Source organism: Orcinus orca, chromosome 4 (genome assembly GCF_937001465.1).
Source record: "Orcinus orca chromosome 4, mOrcOrc1.1, whole genome shotgun sequence".
Lineage (NCBI taxonomy): Eukaryota > Metazoa > Chordata > Mammalia > Artiodactyla > Delphinidae > Orcinus > Orcinus orca.
This window is the reverse complement of record NC_064562.1, coordinates 50,215,607-50,238,511: the sequence shown is the minus strand read 5'-3', so window position 1 is coordinate 50,238,511 and position 22,905 is coordinate 50,215,607. Positions and strand designations below refer to the sequence as shown.

The window sequence follows — 22,905 nt, the reverse complement described above, 5'->3', positions numbered from 1 at the left end:
TGTGAAGATCATAGGAAACAATTTACATAGAGTAGCGAGACTGGTGCAGAGTAAGCACATGGTAGAAGTTGCATTCCCCATTGTTTTTGAGCTTCTTCTTACATCTGCTGCGAGAGATGAAAAATCACACACCCTGACCTCAACCTAGGTATGTCTAGCCTCAAAGCCAGTCTTGGTGAGAAGCCAGGCAGAAGATAGACACTGTTTGGGATCATAATGAGTTACGGGTTTCAGAGAAGGACAAAAGAAGGATGAAACCAACCCAACCCCTTCACTTGCCATCCCTCTTGCTGTCTGTCTCCCACTAACACATAACCAAAATTAGCCACAGACCGCCAATGAGTGGGTTAGCCATTGTGCAGTGTTTTCAACTGGATAAAGTGTGGAAAATAAGGAAAGAAGGAAGGGCCAACAGACAGGGCAGTTGGGGATCGAAAGTATAAGCAATGATTATAATGGATCTAGAGCAGAGGACAGCATATACATTAACTTAGAGGGAGGTGGGGTTTTTGTTTTCACATCAAAACACAGATTTAGACCACCTAAGTGAATAAGCTTTCTTCATATTTGGAAGGTGTTATGGCATATTGGTTGAGAAATGTGGTTTAGAAATAATGATTGTTGAGTTCCCACCCTGGCTCCACCACTTGTGAGCAGTATAGCCTTGGCAAGGTGATTAAAATGTCTGAGCAGCAGTTTCCTCAGTGGTTCCTAAATCATCACATTAATGCAAGGATTCAATGTTATAATCCACCTAAAGCAGGTGAAATAGTCTTGGCACATAGTGAGTGTTTAAAATGTTAACTATTGTAATTGTGATTTCAGCTTTTAGCTAAGTCAACACAGCTCAAAATAAGGAAAGTAGAGGTAATTATCTATCTATTGTAGGTGGTGCAGATGACAAGGAAGATGAGTTAGACATCTACCTTGCAGCCTGAATGATATAATTTCTTAGATTTACTCAGTATAGCATTAACCTAAATTTACTCTCCTGAAAATGCCTTTCCTAATAGATGCCATCTTCTTTTCCTGTTAAAAAATTGTTTTTCTAGAGGCTTCCCTAGTGGCACAGTGGCTAAGACTCCGCGTTCCCAATGCAGGGGGTCAGGGTTCGATCCTTGGTCAGTGAACTAGATCCCACGTGCATGCTGCAACTAAGAGTTCGCATGCCCCAACTAAGGAGCCCCCATGCAGCAACTAAGACCCAGCACAACCAAATAAATAAATAAAATTATGTTTCGAAACTTCTGATATATAGAACTTCTCTGTTTCTTGAGAAACTGCTTTTATTAAACATTTTTATCAAGTGATTTTCTTCTCAAATATCTTCAGGCTTGGCCATGGCTCATAAATCTTTTATGTGGTCATTACCACTCCTCCGTGTGGTTTGGATCTTACTGCCTTTCCTTCAATCTATATAATACTTCTTGGAGGCAACAGAGCTATTTTCACCTTCTAGCTTTGTAATAGCATTAACTTTACCTGGAAAAGTGCCCTCCTGTTCTCTACTTAGCATTTGTCAAGTGCCAATTTTGTGCCTATAGTTGTGCTACGTGCCCTGAGTCTACAGGTGCAAAATACAGGTCTGGCTTCCCAACAGTTTAGAATCTAATAAAAGAAACAAATCTCTTATGCATGAAACAACCAGAGAATAGAGGCAAGGCAGTTATGAAAAAAGGGAGGATAATATGGTAAACAGAGGATATGGGCCCACCAGAGGAATGAGAATAGCTGTTCCTTGCTTTCTGGGAAATAGCTATCACTACGGCTGGGAAAGGGAGGGGAAGCAGTGAAGAAGTATTTCTGTTGGCCAGATGGCTGGCTGGCAGCACCACAGCTGGGGACTCCATATTTCTTGATCTGCTGCAGCCTCTTCTTGACACACAATGCACTTTCCTCTAGAGAAACCTTATAAGCATTTAGTTATCGACCTTGTTTACAAAGGGTGATTTAATCCAAAGAGAAGCTAAACATATAGTACTAGAGTATATTAATAATTAATATTTTGTAGGATTTTGCAATGCAAAAGAATTTTAGCTTACCTTACTTAAGGCTGACAACAAACTACCCTAATGGGAAGTTATTATTTCCATCTTCAAATGAGTAAAATGAAATTGATAGAAGTGTGTGTGTGTGTGTGTGTGTGTGTGTGTGTGTGTGTGTGTTGAGGGTGTGTCAGGACCAGGGTAATTCTGTGAAGTAATCTATCATCCAGAACCTTATTTCTAGAGGAAAAACGTTTCAAATACTAACCAACTAACTTGGATTAAAAATTTTAGAATATAACCCACTTATAAATTTTAAACTGACGACAGAAAATGCAAATCTGGGCCCGCCGCCTAATATTTTATTACCTTGTTTTTCTGCCAAGCAAAAAGATGTAGATTTCCTTTTCCGTATAGTTTTGCAAGTACTGATTTACTAGATCCCTGGAAATCTATTAACATAGGTCTATTTTTCTCTCTCACATTAGAATAAATAATTAATTACCATGCTAGAAGTGAGCAGATCCCCTCTATCAATAATAACATGTTTCTTTGGCAAGTTGCATAATGCAGTAGTTTCCAAGGAACTTCCTGCTATCAAATCTCATTACAAAATGGGGTTTATATTTTATTTAGTCTGTGTGGCTTTAAAATACATTCCACACTTTATTCCATTTTATTTTCTAGTTTTTCCTATCTAAGTTCAAGTTTTTAGTCATAGACAATCAAGCCATATTTGTTTCAGTGAATTTGTAAATCTTCTAAGCTCTTGGCTGTCTGTCCCTAGAATATCCCATTACTTCTCTACTGTGTTCCCTGACCACTTGTGCCTCAGCCAGTATACTTTCTTTGTTAAGAAATGTCTCTCAGGATTAGAGATAAATATTTAAAAGTGTTTTGAATAAGACTGGCTATTCCCTTTCCTATGGTTCCAAAAATCTCTCAACGTGTGATTAACAAAATGAGTCTGCATTTTCCTTCTTTTGGGAAATGAATAATCTAAGAGATGCAATCTGGCCAATTAATATCTTTATGAGGCTTTGATCTCTGTTAATGCTGCCACCACTTGGCCAACATTTTAGAATGATTTCAATTGTTACATGCTGGAATATAGCAACTATTTTTCCATTATTTCATAAAAAATTGTAAATATTAATACTAAAACACACACACACTTAAAAGATGATATGGACTGCAAGGTGAACAGTGACTTCTATTCCCACATCTTCTTCAGATAAAGAATTTTACCTGAATGCATTGCTTTGTCATTTTTCTTGTAGTTAGTATTTGTTATTGCAATGTAAGTTCCCTCATAGTTAGCACTTGCTATTAAGAAACAAAAGTTAAAGTAACTTGTCCAAATATATAAAGTCACTGTCAAGGCTAGAATTAGACCCCAGGTTTTCTGGTTCTTATCTCCTAGTCCTCAGCTTGATTCACAGGATTCTCTCCTTCTGATCTCTATTTCTATAAGGCTGGTACTAATATCTCATCTAAACAGAAAGCTGTCATGGACAATACAATTGGTCGCTAATGATCTTCTGCAGGCTCCCATGGCCATCATCTTTGCAACTCATTGCAAAGCTCTTCCCAGTCCGTTCATTAAAAGTTGAAATTTGGGCTTCCCTGGTGGCGCAGTGGTTGGGAGTCCGCCTGCCGATGCAAGGGACACGGGTTCGTGTTCCGGTCCGGGAAGATCCCACATGCCGCCGAGCGGCTGGGCCTGTGAACCATGGCCGCTGAGCCTGTGCGTCCGGAGCCTGTGCTCCGCAACGGGAGAGGCCACAGCAGTGAAAGCCCCGCGTACCGCAAAAAAAAAAAAAAAAAAAAAGTTGAAATTTATTTGCCCGCTAACTAATTGGTGTTATTCTACCTTTTGTTTGCAATGTGGACTACCTTTTGTTTGCAATGTGGATTTAGCACTAAGTGTGCAATTGAAAAGCTTCTCTCTTCATGGTGAATTTTTAAAGTATTGAGTTATGGTGTCGAGAATAATTACAGTCCCACTTATCTCCAGGATTCTGAATTATTCTCAGGTCATGTTTATGAGACATTTTGTCGGTTGAAACATGTTTTCCTTTCCCTCCCTCCTAGACATGTATGTTCCACAACAACTCCAAGTAAAAACCTGGCCATAGAGCCCAGCCTCCAGCAGAAGTCGGGGGACTTGGGAAGACAAGCAGGTGTCCTCAGATGGAAGGTCTGTTTGCCCAGACCCCCCGCCCCCCGAAAAAAGCAGGCCTTCAGCCACCGAAGAAGCTAGGAAAGCAGTAGATCTAGCTTGAACCTGGAGGTTGAAGACACATTTCAATAATATTGTGAGACAGGCAGAATGTGAAAGCCTGGAAGGGAGAGACTGGAAAGAATTCAAGAAGAGCCAGACTTTCTGGGTAAGTGGCAGCACAGACAGAACTCAATCCAGAAGCACTCAAGAATCCAAAGCCTGCATTAAAGGAGCAAAATGACTTGGGAGAAAGCACAGTGGGAGAATTGAAAACACTAACTTGTTATACTAATATTAGCTAAAGTAAATAGTGACCTCCATTTAAAAATTAACTTGTCCTCTAACTCTAAATGATTGGAAATTCGGAATTCTTTGGGAGTTGAAGCCATTACAAAGGGGCAAATAAGGGCTCAACAGAAAGAATAGACAGAAAGTCTCATGGGAAGTTCTAAATAAATTTTTATTCAAAAAAAATCTCGAGCATTAAAACAAAATTGTGTCTTTGGAATAGGAATTAGATTTCTAGGAATGTATCCTAAAAGATAATCTTAAATAATTACATAAAAAAACTTTAAACACAAAGATGTCAATGTAATACTTTTATGATTAAAAATGAGCCATATAGGGCTTCCCTGGTGGCGCAGTGGTTGAGAGTCCACCTGCCGATGCAGGAGACATGGGTTCGTGCCCCGGGCTGGGAGGATCCCACATGCCGCCGAGAGGCTGGGCCCATGAGCCATGGCCGCTAAGCCTGCGCGTCCGGAGCCTGTGCTCCACAACGGGAGAGGCCACAACAGTGACAGGCCCGTGTACCACAAAAAAAAAAAAAAAAAAAAGAGCCATATAAATTCTTAAAAACATGGAAATTGTTAACTAAATGATGATATACCATGGAAAATAAAAAAGTCATAATGTTCAAACAATTTAAAATATCTTAAGTTGTGCATTATGATACATCAAGTGAAAATATGAAACATTTGGCATAATATTTTTATGTGCACAAAACTGTAAAAATATAGATAATGGCTATCTTTTGGCAATGCAATTATGAGTGACATTTATTTCTCAATTATTTTCCAAATTTTCTAAGGAACATGGAAAGCAGTCTAACATAACACATAAAAACTCAAGGTCTGCATTTGGCTGTCTGGCTTCTGATTTTTACCAGCTTTATGATCTTGTGTATTCTACCAGCCTTGTTATCCTGGGCCTCAGTTTCCTCATCTGTGAAAATGGGTTAATAATAATACCTAACTCATAGAAATGTTTTAAGGATTAAATGAAATAGTGTAAAGTGCATAGAACAGTCCGGGCACATAATTAACCATCTAATAAATTTTAACCATTTATTACCTTAAAAAAAAAAGAGTATGTCCATATGCACACACACATATTTAAGTTTTAAAACAAAGAAAATAATCAAGATGCCCATTCAATAAGTTGAGTACTGTTAAAAACCCAATTTAAGCACACTTAGTTACCTTGCTTACTTAGTTTACTTTGAGAAGGACATAGGGAGGAACCAGGCAAAGACTAGGCTGGTCAGGGCCGTAGGTGTAGGTCCTGCCGAAGCAAAGCATGCCTCTTCCCTATAGCTTCATTCATCCCCGTTCCTCATGGATCATATTCGTCCAGTTCTCTCCTGATTGCTCACTGCTTTGGAGTGATTTGGGATTATTAATAATGTTTTATGAATATGACATGATAGACCTAGAAATATAGATTTTTCTACAAACCATTGAATGTGGGAAGTATAATGCTCAAACACTTTTTCTCCCCTCATCAAGGACCACAAACTCCATCTTCTCTACAGGCCAGCTGTAAAAAGGGAGGAAACGTTAGAAAAATGCATTGGATTGACTTTGTATATTTTTCTAGTTCCCTATAAGTTATAATAGTTCTCTCAGTGTCTGTCTTTGCTCCAAAGGGAACAAAGGGTGGATTGAAAGAGCCAATCTCTCAGAGAACTAAGCAATTTAATCCCAATTCTTCATTAACGATCTCTATCAATGGGGCTGTGTGGTTTAATAGAAAATTATAGACTGAATTTTAGCTCTGGACTTACTAGAGCTGAAATTGGGAAAATTATTTAATTTCTGAATGTTGAATTTTCCATTTATAAATGAGAAGCTATAGCAGTTATTTCAGAGAGTTATTGAAAGGATTAACAAAATATTACTTGGGGGGGCTTCCCTGGTGGCGCAGTGGTTGAGAGTCTGCCTGCCGATGCAGGAGACACAGGTTCGTGCCCCGGTCCGGGAAGATCCCACATGCCGCGGAGCGGCTAGGCCCGTAAGCCATGGCCGCTGATCCTGTGCGTCCGGAGCCTGTGCTCCGCAACGGTGAGAGCCTGTGCTCACAACAGTGAGAGGCCCGTGTACAGCAAAAAAAAAAAATTACTTGGGGTAAGATATGTGGTATATAGTAGGCATGCATTAAGTGGTAGCTACTACTGTACAGGAACTGAAGAACAAAAGGAAATGTGGAGTTTCCATAATGACAACAAGTACAAATAATTGCCAATATTTAACAGGTGCCGAGTACTATTTTGAGCACTTTACCTACAATAACACAGTCAATCCTCACAACAGCCTTTAGAGTTGGATAATATTATTTTACCCAAAATTAGTTTACACAATATTAACTTTTCTCTGTTTTAGATAGTGAGGTTACTAAGTATAAAATGTAGTTTGAAGTATGAAATATGCTTTGGAGCTCCATGCAACTCTATTAGTATTTGTCTTATAAAGTGTTTCTCTCGCTCTAGACTGTGAACACTTCAAGGACAAAAACCAGATCTTTGTATTCCCAGTTTTTGCCTGGTTTATAGAAAACATAAAATATATATATTCTAAAGTGAATCTATCTTCCTCCATGGATGAAAATCAGTACCGTGTTCAGTGCAGAAATTAATTTTATTTAAGATTTCAGTGGCTACAAAAGAATGAACTAAGTGTACCTTTGTCATCCACAATACATATTTTCACACTTGAAGATCACAGTTTTATAGTAATTACCAAGATCATTCATCAGTTTGTATTAAGTAACAACTCAATAGAGATAGTTACATGGAGTGTTGTAGATTGCTGTTTCTGGACCTCTGCTGCCATTTCAGTGTTTTCATCACCTTCTGCTGAGTCCACCGAATCAACCGCAACATAGTCCATTCTTTTCATCTGGTGTTGCTCTTCACTCAAGTCCTCTGTCCACGTAATTAACAGAATCAAATGTATAAAAATTTGGACCAGATATTAGACCATAGAAATAACCGGGGACCAGGCCACAATCTTCAGAGCCTTGTTAAGTGGCCACTAACATGGCTGAAGTGAGATACACTAGGATTTGCTCATCAGAGAACTGCAAGCAATGTCATAGAATGCATACTAGCAAAAAGTCCTTATATATAATTCTTTTCTGCATTAAGACATCAAAGAAAGTGAACCCCAAAGAATGTTTAAAGTCATTATAATAAATCTGTCGGAAAACTAAAAATCTCCTTTAGCACAGTATTTCATGAAATCAATGAATTGCCTTCAGACATTTCAGGGAAGAGTCAGGGGTTAAATGACTTTTGCACAATACATTTATTTTCTTGATTATATGAATGCTTTTAAAATAGGACTTTTACATAATTTTAAAATATTCATATGTAAGTGGTTTGTGGTCTAGAGTATTTCGCCTTCTGAGTCATCATTTTATTGGCTTATGGAAATGCTATGGTTGTTCAGGAATGTGTTTTTATATTCCAACAGGGACATGGAGTAGTTTGAAAAGCCCATAATTTCCTTTAAATTTTACTCTCCAGTAATACAAGATGACACTTATTTAAAGATGCAACTACCTATGCTAATGGTTACTAATAAACATGTCCTTGGAAATAATCATGCAACCTTTTTTAGAGAGCAATTTTGATTGCTATTTGCAGGAACTGTTAATGTTTTTATCTCTGTAACTGTTTTAAGGGCCTTACGTAACTTTTAAATAAATGTTAGTCAAATATTGATTTCAACACTATAATAGAAAGATTGAGGATGCTGGGAGTGATATTATATAACATATCTGTTACACAGTGTATGTTAGAATGCTCCAAAATTAATGCATCACCCTCCTGAGAACTTCAAAAGAAGCAGCTAAGTAGGTAGAAGGAATAGTACACATTATAGAGCATCAGTTTCACTTTCTAAAGTGAACGCTCAGAGATAATGGAATTAGACAGCCCTACACATTTGAGCAAAGGATTATGATTTATAGGACATGACTGGTGGCAAGTCAAGTTGACTGTTAAGTTTATAAGTATATTAATAAAGACAATATCATATTGAATATAAACACCAGTTTCCTGGCAATCTAAAAATACAAATCCAACTACTAATAAATAAGGAGAAGAAAAAAGTAAAATACCGAGGGTAAGCCAAAGGTAGGTTAATGACATACTCTGGAAGGAAGATGTGTACATCTATTCTGTGAAGAAAAATATGGTGTAGCGTCTTAGCCAGGCAGAAGCTTAAAGAGAGGTCATATATTCTGCAAAGGCTTCTTTTGGAAGAATATTCATCACCTGTTCTCGATCATGTAGTTATTCTTTCCTGTTAAGTAAATAAACAAAAGAACTTGCATGAAATCTCTGCAAGAACTATTGTGTCATTTTACTGATTACCATTTATCGGTGGATGTAGAGCTAATAAGACATTCTCAGTATTGACAGGTAAATACCCATGAAGAAGCATATAATCCTTTCTTTTAATTGAGTACCTTAAAAATTGCTATTGTAAAATAGTTTGGAAATTAAGAACAGTGTAAAAATAATCTAGTAAATAGTTGTTCCCCTTTGGGAACTAAAACATTACTACTGTAGTTGAAGCCCCTGTGGACTCTCCCTGATTGCACCTCCAGAGGTAGCCCTTATTTTGAATTTGATGATGAAAGGTATACAATCAGATGGAAGTTCTTTCTGTTGGACAAACATGGTGACCTATAGAGCTACTCCAATATTCAATGCTTTGAACCTGGCTACTGGCAGTAGAAATTTGCAAAATAGAAAAAATGTTCAGAGAGAATTAGGATAATGAGCTTTGGCTTGTTCAAAGTGAAAATCTAGTAATGTTCTGATAAAACAGAGAATAACAAATGAAAATAGCTGCTCAAATAGCCAGATGTTTCTTTGAGATCAAGTCAATCTCAGTCCCATTCTCCTGATCTTGTTTACAACCTCTTTCCCCCATTATTCCAGCTGCCCCTCAAAAGGAACAAAACCTCTTAGGTGGAGAGCCGAGGGGCACATACCTTCAATTCTGTCTCTACTTTCTCCCTTCCCATTGCTTTCCCACAATATCAATCACTTTGCTCTTTGTAATAAAATACAAAAACTTCTTCATATTGTGGCTTTAAACTAAGCTTAAATGTGCTGTCTATAAATTTATAAATAGTCAGTCCCTTACATGTTTTTATAAGATAAGAAATATTGTCAAATAATAATTACATGTTTTTATCTGCTGTCAGTAAAGTGATAACAGTTTCTGAAGAATATAAATGCACAGAATCTGCACTAGTGTAGCCCAAGTTTTTTGAGACATGAAAGAGATCAAATAGTAACAACCCTAAGTAATGCTTTGAGGGGGTGTTTAATGGTAACCCACAGAAAGAATGTGACACTGTGAAATGAAGATGTGCTTCCAGCTTGTACTCCAAATAGGAATTGACACTTACTGTTGGCATTCCTTACATTGTCACACAATGCTGAGAATTCTCCCTGTGGCAGAGGCCGCCTTCTCCAAAGAGAACATAGAGAGCTTGTGTTAGAGAAAGAGATGCAAAATCACAACTGTTTTCCAAGATAATAGGCATTGTGCAGTATTTTGCAGATCATAACGAAGGACAGCAAAACCTTCAAAGGATATGGAATAAAGACAACTCAATAATTGAAGTTTGATTTTTTTAAAAATAAATGTGTAAGCTCTAGTATAAGAATTATCATGGTTTAATAATATGGGGTCCAAAACAGGAAATAGACATTTCTGCAAAGACATTGTGGGACAGAAGCAACTCAGAACGTTCAGAAAAGGATCAAATAATGGCCATTATAAATGGTGCTAGAATATATATGCAGATCGGGAAACAAAGGGTAGCAGTAGTACCCATCTCTCTAACCACCATGCTCTGCTACCCACTTGCAGGTTTTGTGCTTCCAGAACTCATGATGCTAGACTCTGACAACTCAAAGATTCTGCTTCCAAGGAGAAACATGTTGGTACCAAGGCACAAAAATTGTGTTCCACTGAATCTAAAACTACAACTGCTGCCTGGTCACTTTGGGCTTGTGGACCAGCAGATAAATAGAGGGGTTACCTTCCTGATTGAAATAATTGACCCTGATTATCATGAGGAGTTAGGACACTTATGGGGACTTGTGGTGTCTCTATGCCATGGGAAAATGGGAAATGGGCAATTTCAAAAACTGGCCAGATAAGGCAAAGGCAACCAAAAGCTCAAACCCCTCAGGGATGAAGGTCTAGTTTCCTCCACCAGGTAAGCAAATGAAATCAGCTCAATTTCAGACCAAGGATAATGAAAATCTAGAATGAATGTGAAGGAAGGAGATGACTAATATCAATAATTACCTAGGACCAGGGGCAGTCATGGGGAGTGTAGCTTATTCCAATAAGACTCAGTTGACTAAGTGAACTCAGTTTGGAGCTCCACTGCATCTGAGTAGTACAAGAGGCAGCCTTCAACATGCATTTATTGTTCTCCACATCACATACCCCTGAAAGTTCTTCTGATTTCAGTCACAACAGTGGGGAAGAGTTCTATACAATAATCTCAGCTGCACCTTGCACTGGTAGCTTCCCACCTGAAGAGCAGGCATCTTTCTGCATTCTGCTTTCACAGCTTTCCCCAAGGTAGTGGGAGTGTGCCTGACTAGTGCGCAAGAAGAGCTACAAGTAGGGGGTAGGAGTTAATGCCCCTGAGGGCTATCCTCAACCACTGGGTGAGGAGAACTGATGTTACATACTCCAGACTCCATGCCTTTAAGGGAGAATATTCTAGGAGGCATTCTGTCTACTTCCTGGAAGTTCCAGGGGAATGGAGACCCTCCCTGTTGCCCATAGCAGCAATTCAGTGAGGCATACTTACTTACACTGGCTTTCCACCATTCCCTGTTCCACTTCTCTACTTCCTTATTCTGGTGTCCTGGATCCCTTCATACCAGCACCCAAGGCCTCGTCTCAGATTCTGATTTTAGGAAAACAAAAATTATGGCAATCCTTTTTTTTTTTAAAAAAAAGAGAGAGACGCAAAAAAATTCTTTTGTCTACAGAAATACATCTCTTTCTGGGAGTTCTATGGATTGTAAAAATATTTAGCTTTCCATTACCCAGTTATCCACATTAAAGTTCTTTGGTTTGCCTTTCTTTGATCCTATGTTGTCTTCTCTTTTTGGAAATAGTCAGTTACCCCCAGACACTGATCCTAGTTTGGTCACAGGATGGTGATAGTGCAGCCCCGGATGTTCTGTCCCTCACCTCCCCTGATTTTATGTTACAGTGAACAAAGCTGAGACACCAGCATACTTCTGGGCTATGTTTTACACTTGCTCAAGAGGTTACAGTACTGATGTATTTTTCCCAAGTGGCCTGATCTCACAGTCCCTGTGGTTAGTTGTGTTTGTAGGTATTTGGCAATGAATCTAAACATCTAAGTGTGGTCTGCCTTTAGAAAACACTGGACTGTTGAGTCAGAGGGCCTTGATTCCTTTTTATGATTCTATTTATTATGTTGAGAAACCTCCTACCCTCTCTGGGCCGTTTTTCCATCTGTAATGGAGCTACCCAGCTCTTACCTGTATCTCAGACTAAAAGAAACAGAATTAATAGTAGTTCTAGGAGCCTCTTAGAAGCTTAAATTAGAAATGGTCCTAATTCCACCGCACTTTCCTGTGTTTAAAATCTAAAGTGTTTCTATTAGTTGTTTTAATTTGATGTGGTTGGAAATATACTTTGGCTACAAAAGAAGTAAGAGTGAACTTTCATCCTTCTATTAACAGTTGAATTCTGATGCAGGGAGATTAAATTATTTATAACTGAGAGAAACAAAATCATTTAAAATACTGAATAGCATGTTAGCTCTTTACACGGCTTTCTGAACTTCATCCTGACCAAATCAACACCAGATTGCTTTCTAACAGCAAGGATGCATTCCTTTGGATAAAACAATGCATCAATCTACAGGACATTTCTAGGAAGTGAAGCATGGTATTCAAGAGTGCACTGTTAGGGCTTCCCTGCTGGCGCAGTGGTTGAGAATCTGTCTGCTAATGCAGGGGACACGGGTTCGAGCCCTGGTCTGGGATGATCCCACATGCCGCGGAGCAACTAGGCCCGTGAGCCACAACTACTGAGCCTGCGCGTCTGGAGCCGGTGCTCTGCAACAAGAGAGGTCGCGATAGTGAGAGGCCCGCGAACCGCGATGAAAAGTGGCCCCCGCTTGCCACACTAGAGAAAGCCCTCGCACAGAAACGAAGACCCAACACCGCAATAATTAATTAATTAATTAATTAATAAACTCCTACCCCCAACATCTTCTTAACAATAAAAAAAAAAAGAGTGCACTGTTAGAGCATACATATAAACCTCTCCAGCACTAAAGCTCTGCGTATGAAAATATAGAGTGGGCAAGAGAGTAGACGTGTGGAAGCAAAAGATTGTACGTGTTGGAAAAGTTCCTTTCCTGTCATTTTACTTTCAGCAAGGGAGTGTGCGTGTGGGGTGGGAGGCGGCTTCTGTTTGTGCATTGTCAAGTTGTTCTTAAGAGGTAGTCTGCAGGGAGTTCCCTGGTGGTGTAGTGGTTAAGAATCCGCCTGCCAATGCAGGAGACACGGGTTCGAGCCCTGGTCGGGGAAGATCTCACATGCCGTGGAGCAGCTAAGCCTGTGTGCCACAACTACTGAGACCACGTGCTACAACTACTGAAGCTCATGCTAGCGCCCGTGCTGCGCATCCACCGTAACGAGAAGCTGGCGCACCACAATTAAGAGTAGCCCCCACCCCCCGTTCGCCGCAACTAGAGAAAACCCGCGCGCAGCAATGAAGACCCACCGCAGCCAAAAATTAAAAAAAAAAGAGGTAGTCTGCAATGAAAATTAACCCCCATGTATTTTTCTATTAGAGATGGCTTTTAGTTCTGCAGATTCTTTAAAGTTCGTTGATAAAGGCTATGGCCCGTTCAATTATCTTAGGATCAAGCACTATAACCAGATCAGTGACTTATTTTATCTGCAACACTGAGGCGGGGGTGGAAATGGGGAAGGGTGGTGGCAGGGGTATCTTTATTTAGAAGGAGAGGCAGAGGCTCTGGAGAGCAGGCTCTGGTTTGCCGGAGAGCTCTGACAAAGTTCTAGGTGCCAAGATGCAAGGAGAAGGAGGAAGCAAAAAGGCTTGGGAATGAAGGTAGGAAGGTGACAAAAAGAAAAATTGTTTAACAATCATGCCTTGGTAATTTTGCCTAGTGAACTCACAGTATGTCCAGGTTAGTACGAAGGCAACAAAACTCCTCCCTATCAACTCGTCCCAGTTTTCCCCGTCGAGTTTGGTCCCCACCTGCAAAAAGAGAGAAAGAGGTTAATTAAAAAGAGCTGTAAAAGTAAAACTCTATATATTACGATGCACACACACACACACACACACACACACGAGTGTTTAAGCATATCCCTCTTCCCATCCTTAATTACCAGTATATTAAAAACATTAGGATACATATCCCCAAATATTAATCTTTTGTAATTATTATGCAATACATTAAGGAATGCACAGAAGAAATTGATGGTTCAGAACAAATGGGGATAATACTTATAAAATTGTTGTTAAAATTGGATGAAATATGCAACAGAGTGCCTGATGTGTGTGTATACTTTATATAGCTAGTTATGCTAATCTTTGTTCCAATTTTTAAATTGGTCTTCAAAAGTGTAATTTAATTTTTGGTAAGTTTCAAAAGATTATGTATGAATATTGCATTTGAATCCATCTTGAAATGTTTTAGGAGTACAGTTTTTTTTCTTGATTTGCTTTTAATTTAATACAATGCACAATGAAGAATGAATTTGCATTGTTTTCTTTTTTTTATTATTGGGGTATAATTGTTTTACAGTGTTGTGTTAGTTTCTACTGTACAGTGAAGTAGAGTTCCCTGTGCTATACAGCAGGATCTTATTAATTATCTATTGCAAGTACGTTCTTGATGAAAGTGTCCATGTCTTAACACATTTATCTTGGGAAACAAGTGCTGAACAGCTTTCTCTAAAGTGTAGGAAGAATATCAAACGTGTGTCCTCCATCTGGTGTTACAAATGCTGTCTAAGGTCTTGGTATTGATGGCTACCTGCAAGCCCTTGCCATAAGGCAAGTAAAAATAGAATTTTAACAATTCACATAAAACATTTAGTTGGAAATTCTGGGCATACAGTGAGTCACGTATGATTATGAATTGTAATTTATCTACACTATAATTAGACTGTCTAAATTATCTTCTTACTTACAAAGACAGATGCAGGAAAGACGTCTGTAGATTACTAAGTTCAACAATTTTATCTTATTTCTGCTTCTTTTCCTGAGATAAAAATCAAATATGTAGTAGAGTGTGCACATCAAGTCAAGTCTCTCTCAGTTACTTTGAAAAGTCTATGAGCTCACTCAAAAAATATAATTTTCCGTATTTTTGGCTAAAGTGTATACTCAGAACACCTTACTAAATTCCAGGCTGCAGTCTTCCAAGCAATGCTGGGCTGCCCCTAGTGCTGACCCCCTCTTGCTCTGCAAAAACAAACCAACCAACATGGAAGATGGTGTGTCAGTTAGAGCTGGGTTTTGAAGCTCAATTCAGAATCAGCTAGAAAATGTCAGCAGGGATGTGTTTGGATCTTTCCATTGAAGATTAAATTAATTCTTTCCTTTATCCGATGGTATCATGAACGAAAGCAGTGATGGTAATAAAAGGTACTATTATGTCCTTACTGTGCTCCAAGCAGAATATTCAGCAATTTACACACACATTCAATTCTCACAAAAACCTCCATGAAAAAAGTTTGATAATCTTGAAGTGACTTATCCAAGCTACTCCACTATTAAGTTAAACTGGAATACCAAACTTCTGACTCTTATGCTAAGACTCGTAACCACTATACTACAATATGGCAGTTCTTAAATGCTCAGTCCCATGGTATTAATACTTTTACCATTTATTCAAGTATTATCTACCAGTTGCAATCAATTGCCAAGCATTTCTTCTAGAATTACATTACCTAGCCTGGAAAGCATTTTTCACTGCCTGGAAGGAAGGTTTTGAGACTTCAAGGATTTGGAAATAAGAGGAAGAAGTAATGAATTAGTCATGATCTTATAAAACATTTAATCTGAGGCTTTCCTGACAGGATCTTATATGATTTACAGTTTTCTCTCTGTTTCAGGTAGAAGAAAATAAAGAGGAAATGGTTCTGAAACTGCTTTACAAGTGTTCAGATAAAAAAAAAATAATTGCTAACTAACCAATTTATAAAAGAGGAAAAAGGTAAAGATTAGAGATTTTTCTCAACCAAGCATACTAGGCCATATACTACTTGAAGTGTTCAATGTCAAGGATGATATATTAACCACTTTTATTGAGACTAACCTTGAAAAAAATCATCTAGACACATTTAACAACCTTCTTGCTCATTTCAAACATATAAGGCTTGCTTTTCTATCTTCTTCCAGACAATGGACAATTGATTATTAGGTGGGCCACCTACACTTTGGACTATTATTGCCACGGATTTTTGCTGCAATATTTTCTTGCTGTTTGATTCATGTTCCATGAACGCAGAGCCATGAAGGATATGGATTTGGGGCCACCTTGTGACAGATTTAGAAAAGTCCCGGAGACTGAACCCTGGGATCGGAATTTTGGTTTCTATTACTAAATTGTTACCTTTCAACAAATATATTTTGCAAAAGGGTTTCGCATGGTAATGCCTGATTTTTACTAATGAAAGGATGATTACCAGTGTTATGCTACAGTCAGTTACACATATTGACTTGTTTCTATGTGCCAGCCACTGCCATAAGCCATCTACATATATTATATCATTTTATGCTCACAACAATCCTATGAAGTAAGCACCATCGTATCTCCATCTTACAGCTGATGCAACTGAGGTTTAGAGAGAATAAACAATTTGCGTAAGTTCTTGCGGAGAGCAAGAGAGATCTTAGGAAGCCTTAAAATGCTCTGGCTGAAGATGTGGGGAAAAAAGTTGTTCTGTATGAAAGTGCAAAAATGACATAAAAATATTAAGAAGTAAATCAACATAGTATCCTTTAGGAACATTTTAAAGCTTCAAATTGCATTTAATTAGCATATTTTGGATTACAGGCTCTGTATTTATAAATGCACAAAATAACAGAAAAATGCAAAAATCCTGGAAGAAAACCAAAGAACTGATAATATTATGAATAAACTCAACAGAATAGAAATTAAAAAGCATAAATAATTACATGTCCTATACTTATACCCCTATGATCCTATTTTTGCCCTTCCTGTCATGCTAAAAGATGATTTGTGTGTCTATGTGTGTGTGTGTGTGTCTGTGTGTGTGTGTGAAACAAAGGAGCACATATTTTCTAGTTAAAATTAGTACTAAATACTCTTGAATTCTATTTTCAGTGTACTGGAATTGTCATTGAATCATGTTTCCTATATTTTTTCTTCAGGAATTGCAGACAACATCTTCAAAAGTAGAATTATTAATTTCCCCCTATGTTGTCTGAACTTCCTATCTCCAGCGATGGCAGTAGACATGGAATTCCACTGCTCAGATGCCCCTTCATAAAAGAACTTGCTGTTTCTGCTGCAGGGAGCTGCTTTGACCAAGGTCGTGGCCTTCCTGGAGCAGCCTGCATCTAGTAGCTCAGCGACAGTGCAAAGGTGGGTCATTTCAGATCTAGGTGGGATGACAATATTTGCTCTGGGGCTTGCCTGGCTGGGTTATCTAAGTCTATGTAAGGTTTGCAAAGCAATTCAACTATTCTCCTCTGCCCAATTCCACTTCCTCACACTTCTTTTCTTAGGTTTTGATCCTTAATAAATGTCTTGAACTCCAAAATCATCTCAGAATTTGCCTCCTGTTTTTTTTTTATTGTGATAAAAAGCACATGACATCAAATTTACTACCTTAACCATGTTTAAGTGTACCTTACAGCAGTGTTAACTGTATGTGTTTTGCTGTTCAATAGATCTCCAAAACTTTTTCATCAGAATCTGCTTCCTGAAAAGTCAGTCTGTGATCATACTTTCTCTAATGATCTAAATCTTTTTCGGATGTTTTGAAGTGCAGTTCTTCTTTCTTGGTAATACCCTGAACAGTTTTGCAATATGAAATTGTGAGATTGAAAGATGGCAGAAACCACCTAATGCAGAGTATTTGCAATGATCACACCTCATTTTTTTAAAATGTGGTCTGTGAATGTTTTTCATTCACATTCTTTTTTCTAGCCCACATGAGAAGTAGATAGGAATTGGAAGGCTTTCTCCTGAGAAGTTGTAAGCAGACAGCTAAAGGTATTTTTTATTGAGAGGCCAAAAGCAATGTGGCAGGTATCTAACAAAGTTTTTACATAAAGTTTTCAGTCCTGAGAATCACATTTGGAGTTTTAGAGTTAACTGTGTTCACTCAAAATTCGAGTTTTAGAGTTAATTGTGTTTACTCAAAATTGATGTCACATCAAAACTCCATGCTTCGGTATCTCTATCTATAAAATGAGAAGGCTAGGCTATTCACAGTGGTTTTCAATCCTATTGTGATAATTTAAAGATGGCTGAGAATTTTTTGCTACTCCTTCCATTGAAAGGTAGAATCTAATTGCCCTCCTCTGAAACTGAGTTGATGTTAGTGACTTGCTTAACAAATAGGATGTGGTACAAGTGATATGACATGACTTTTGAGCTAGAACAGATAAAGACTTGCAGCTTCACCTTAATCCCTAGGACCACTCTTCCTGGGAGTCTCTGAACAGACCAGTGTTTTCCCGGGGACTTGAGAGGTAGGATTGGAGGGAGAGATTACAAGTGGCAGGAGGGTGATGAAACTTTTGAGGGTTAATGGATATATTTATTACCAAGATGAATGGTTTCTGGTAATGCAACAATCTGGTTTCATAGACATACAGGTATATCAAAGATCATCAAATTATATGTTTTAAATTTGTGCAGTTTTTGTAGGAAAAGTATGCCTCATCAAAGCTGGAGAAAGAGAGAGAGAGAGATTGATTAACTCAGAGAATTTCCTCAGATGCCAGAAAGTCTGGTCCAGAGGACCCATAGCTGGAAAAAAAACCTCACCTGAATTTCACAACAGAATGAGGCTGACAAAGACAATACAGCTCTTCCTTATTGGACAGGGACACCACAGATTGCATCATTGACCCCTGGACTCCTAAAAAGTGATTGCTTTCATGAAAGTGTTTGTTTCTGGTGCTGCATCTGAAAAGGAAGGCATCAGCTGCCTCTGCTACCACCCAATGCCAGAGTTAAGCTAGCTCTTCCCGGTGAGTTTCAACACAGACCATCTTCTCTTTCGGTACTGAATCCTACTGGGACTTCTCAGAGAAGCCCAGAAGCATCTATTAAAATTCATAAAAATCTTTTTGAAAGGGAAAAATTGGTTTCTTTCTTATTTTTAACAGCTTTTGGTACCTGGTATTATCATCTCACAATCTAACTGTGAAACCCTGGCTTCACAACAAGCTGAACAGTTCATAACAGGGTATGGAAACGAAGTATTTGTCAGCCAGCCTTAGCTGACCAATAGAAGTATGGAAACCCACAGTCAGCCACATTTTTTCCCAGGATTCTTTTGCACTATGACAACTTGAAAGGTATTCTCATGATGAGATACCATAATAATTATATTGGTCAACTGTTCATTAATAGATGTTCTTAGACCATTGGTCTCTACCAAAAATGATTCTCCAAGATTGTTTAATAGCCTTCAGTTACTCAATGTTACCGTTTCTTGCTTCCCATATATATATATATATATATATATATATATCCAGTATTCTTTCCATCTAGAGAATATACCTCAACCCTAGCACAACTCTTCCCCTCTAGTTTATCCTTCTATTTCCCAATTACTTGAGCTTCTCTTAAATAAAAGCTATTTAGATCCAACTCATGGGGTTTTCTATAATGATGCCCAGGAGAGAAAAGGAGTATGCTTTATTTTTTTCCCCATCTCTATATTCTATGAGGTAATTAATTTTCATTGGCATGCTGTGGCACTAATATACCTGGACTTTAAAAAGAATAAAAATAGTCTTGTCAATGCCCCTTCTTCCTACTATAAATTTTAGATCTATATGACCAGAGTAACCAGGTCTATCTCTTTCTTTAATCCTACAATTTATTCAAGGAATTTTATCTTCTCCAAAGTATACCTTGTTTTGGAGACCTCAAAACTTCTACCAGGGACATTATCACACTCCCAATTGCAAGTTCTAGCTTCTAGCCTCAGGATAATACAATCTTTTTAAAAGTGCTTTGAAAGTAGGTATTCATAGGCGCTTACTTACAGATTAGTTCCAATGACCCCCTTCTTACCGCCTTGGACAGTTCCCCTGAAACCCAGTACACTTCACTCTCCATCAGCTATATCCTGTCTATATATCCAGATGCTCTGTTGCAGATAGAAAGTACTTTAGAAAGCTACTTCATCATCTCCAAAGTGGTTATATAACGTTACACTCCCCTTTGGGCAATGTATGAGTTCCCATTTCTCCATATACTAATGCTCAGAGTTATTCGATATATTATTTTTTAGTACTTCATTGTGGTTTAATTTGCATTTCCATGATGGGCAATGAGCTTTAACATCTTCTCACATGCATATTGGCTTACATTAAGTTTTACTTCCCTGTGAATTGCCAATATTTGTTCTCCCACATTTTGTAGTAGATTGTCTTTTTCTTCTTGCTTTGTTATCGTTATTAACTGAATAAGCTGAAAACTCATTGTGGAAAAATGAAATTTTCATAGTGTTTTAAATTAACCTGTTGGAGACACATTTCAGATGTACTCAAAGTATCTCTGACTGTACTAAGTCTTAACAGATATACTTTTCAATCTGCTTTACCTTTATTCACAGTTTCCAGTCTTTCTCCTAACTATTGCACCAAACTACTCCCATCAACTCTAATATGCCTTGATATACATGTAGTTCTATATATCTGTATGTCTGTAGATATATAAGAATACTTGGGGCTTCCCTGGTGGCGCAGTGGTTGAGAGTCCACCTGCCGATGCAGGGGACACAGGTTCGTGCCCCGGTCCGGGAGGATCCCACATGCCGCGGAGCGACTGGGCGCATGAGCCATGGCCGCTGAGCCTGCGCGTCCGGAGCCTGTGCTCCGCAACGGGAGAGGCCACAACAGTGAGAGGCCCGCGTAACGCAAAAAAAAAAAAAAAAAATGGTAATAAAAAAATAAAACTTGATGTTGACAAATGACATTTATCTGAATAAAATAATGACAACCTACGGTAGAGAATAAATAATTTTGACCAATAAACAATGACACTGAACACAATGTCAAGTGAATCCTTGCTATTTTGCGTTTCAACATAATGAAACTATTATAGGGGTACTGCTCTAAAACAAGAGGCTCATGGTTCAAGCTATAACTGAGTAAAAATGAAAGCAGGATAAGCAGGGTACCAGCAGAGAAAAGATGAGAGCAGCAGCATCAAAAGTTCTCTAATGGAACATCATTAAGAATCTAAAAGAAATATAAATGTTCTTCTAGGCCATTATATTATCCTACTAATATTTTTTCTTTATAATTGTCTATATTACCTTTGGTTAACCCTACAATCTAAGTACATATATTATATTTGAACTAAGTTACATTTGAAAATAATATTTTATATGACTATTTAAAAACTTAAAGAATTTTTACACGTCCTCACAATTCTCTTGTGTGATACAAAGTGGCATATTTTTATCCCACTTTAGAAATTCAGGAGAAACTAAACACAGTGGTTGGTTTCCAGCCCTGCAGAGCATTGAAAGCTATTGTCTCAGTCTGGTTATCCCTAAAAGCTGTCACTCAGGTATGGATTCAAGTATCAATAGTTTATTTTGGAAGTGATCCCAGTAAACAAGAGCGGTGGGTGAGGGGGATAATAGCAAAGGAAAGAGAAGGCAACCAATAAAGTGTCAGTTACTGCTGTGGGTTAATTGGAACTTCACTGGAAACCACGTACAGCATGTTTCAGAGTTATCCCACCTGAGGAGTGAGGGAGCTGGGCTATTTACACACTACTCTGGTGAGTCATTAGTTAAAGGCTGCTTCAAGGGGCATTAATTTCCCAGTATTTCCAGCCTTTGGTTCTGCTGTTATAGCGGACTCCAGTGGCCAGAGAAAGCCCTGAAGGACTAAATACAGTGAGTACTGAAGTAGTGAGGATAGGGTGATATGGGTGGGGATTGAACAGAATTGGCTAGAGCTCTGATTTTATTTACTTGAATTTCATGAGCATATTCACTGAGAAATTTTTGGAAACCATGGAAGAATTATCCTTTAATTTTTTTATCATTTTTTTCTCATTCCTCAAAGCTATCAACAGCAAACAATGAATTAAGAGTAAAGGAACTTAGACTTGCCTGGTGACGCAGTGGTTAAGAATCCTCCTGCCAATGGAGGGGACACGAGTTCGAGCCCTGGTCTGGGAAGATCCCACATGCCTCAGGGCAACTAAGCCTGTGCGCCACAACTACTGAGTCCACGTGCCACAACTACTGAAGCCCGTGCGCCTAGAGCCGGTGCTCCGCAACAGAGAAGCCACCGCAATGAGAAGCCCGTGCACCGCAACAAAGAGTAGCCTCCGCTCCCTGTAATTAGAAAGTCCACGCGCAGCAACGAAGACCCAACACAGCCAAAAATATATAAATAAGTTAATTTTTTTAAAAGGGTAAAGGAATTTTTTGTTGTGCTTTTTTCTTTATTTTGAGAAATAAATAGTTTTAGGTTTACTGATTTGCTCTACATTTTCAGTTATTAAAAAAGCAAAATTGCTATTGCTGCTATTTTTTTCCTATTATTGAAGAGGCAAATACATGAAAGAAAACTTTTAAGCAGCAGCAAAATGGGGGGGTGGAGTTAGTAAGATTCCATCAGGTAATTGAGGAGCTGAGTTTTCTGAATTTTCCTTAGTTGCATGATAAAGAATTTTAATTGAGAAAAATCAGCTCACCTCCTCAAAACTATCTGTATAACTGTCTGCACCCACTTTTGCTGAAGGTCTAGGCAGAGATACAGGTCTTTGTGAATGAGCTTAAAAAAAAAAGATTTGGAGGATGAATTATTTACCTGGTTTAGATATTCCTTTGTTATTGAAATCACGGTCCTTTGAGTTCAGCGGTGAACTGAAATGGTGCCAACAGGATTTCTTCACAATTTTCTGGAAGCCACGGCAGCACTTCACTTACATTGCCAAAGGCCATTGGACCCAGCAGTCACAGGGAAAGGAATTCCCGGATTACCCGGAGTCAGATCGCTAGGGTTAGCCAGCATGCACCTAGAGTTGCTTTGATCACACTAATTCCCAATTCAAACTTAATAATTATTTCAGAAATTTTGTCCTGCTTCTCCAATTACTTTAACTCTACAG

At 38.4% G+C, this 22,905-nt stretch overlaps 1 protein-coding gene and 1 long non-coding RNA gene across 2 annotated transcripts in view; one reads left to right on the top strand and one right to left on the bottom strand.

The window, feature by feature from the left end:
- The window catches only part of LOC101285495 (growth-regulated alpha protein-like), a 114,817-nt gene that overhangs the window by 55,929 nt on the left and 35,983 nt on the right, over positions 1 to 22,905 (top strand). The gene's annotated exons all lie outside the window — the stretch shown is intronic.
- Positions 7,106 to 22,905, bottom strand: part of LOC117198058 (uncharacterized) — a 29,220-nt gene continuing 13,420 nt past the window's right edge. Inside the window, exons 3-7 of the long non-coding RNA XR_004478993.2 lie at positions 13,724 to 13,805; positions 11,344 to 11,442; positions 9,916 to 9,977; positions 8,644 to 8,795; positions 7,106 to 7,411 (exon numbers count right to left, since the gene is read on the bottom strand). This is a non-coding gene — a long non-coding RNA (uncharacterized LOC117198058). The remainder of the gene's footprint in view (positions 7,412 to 8,643; positions 8,796 to 9,915; positions 9,978 to 11,343; positions 11,443 to 13,723; positions 13,806 to 22,905) is intronic.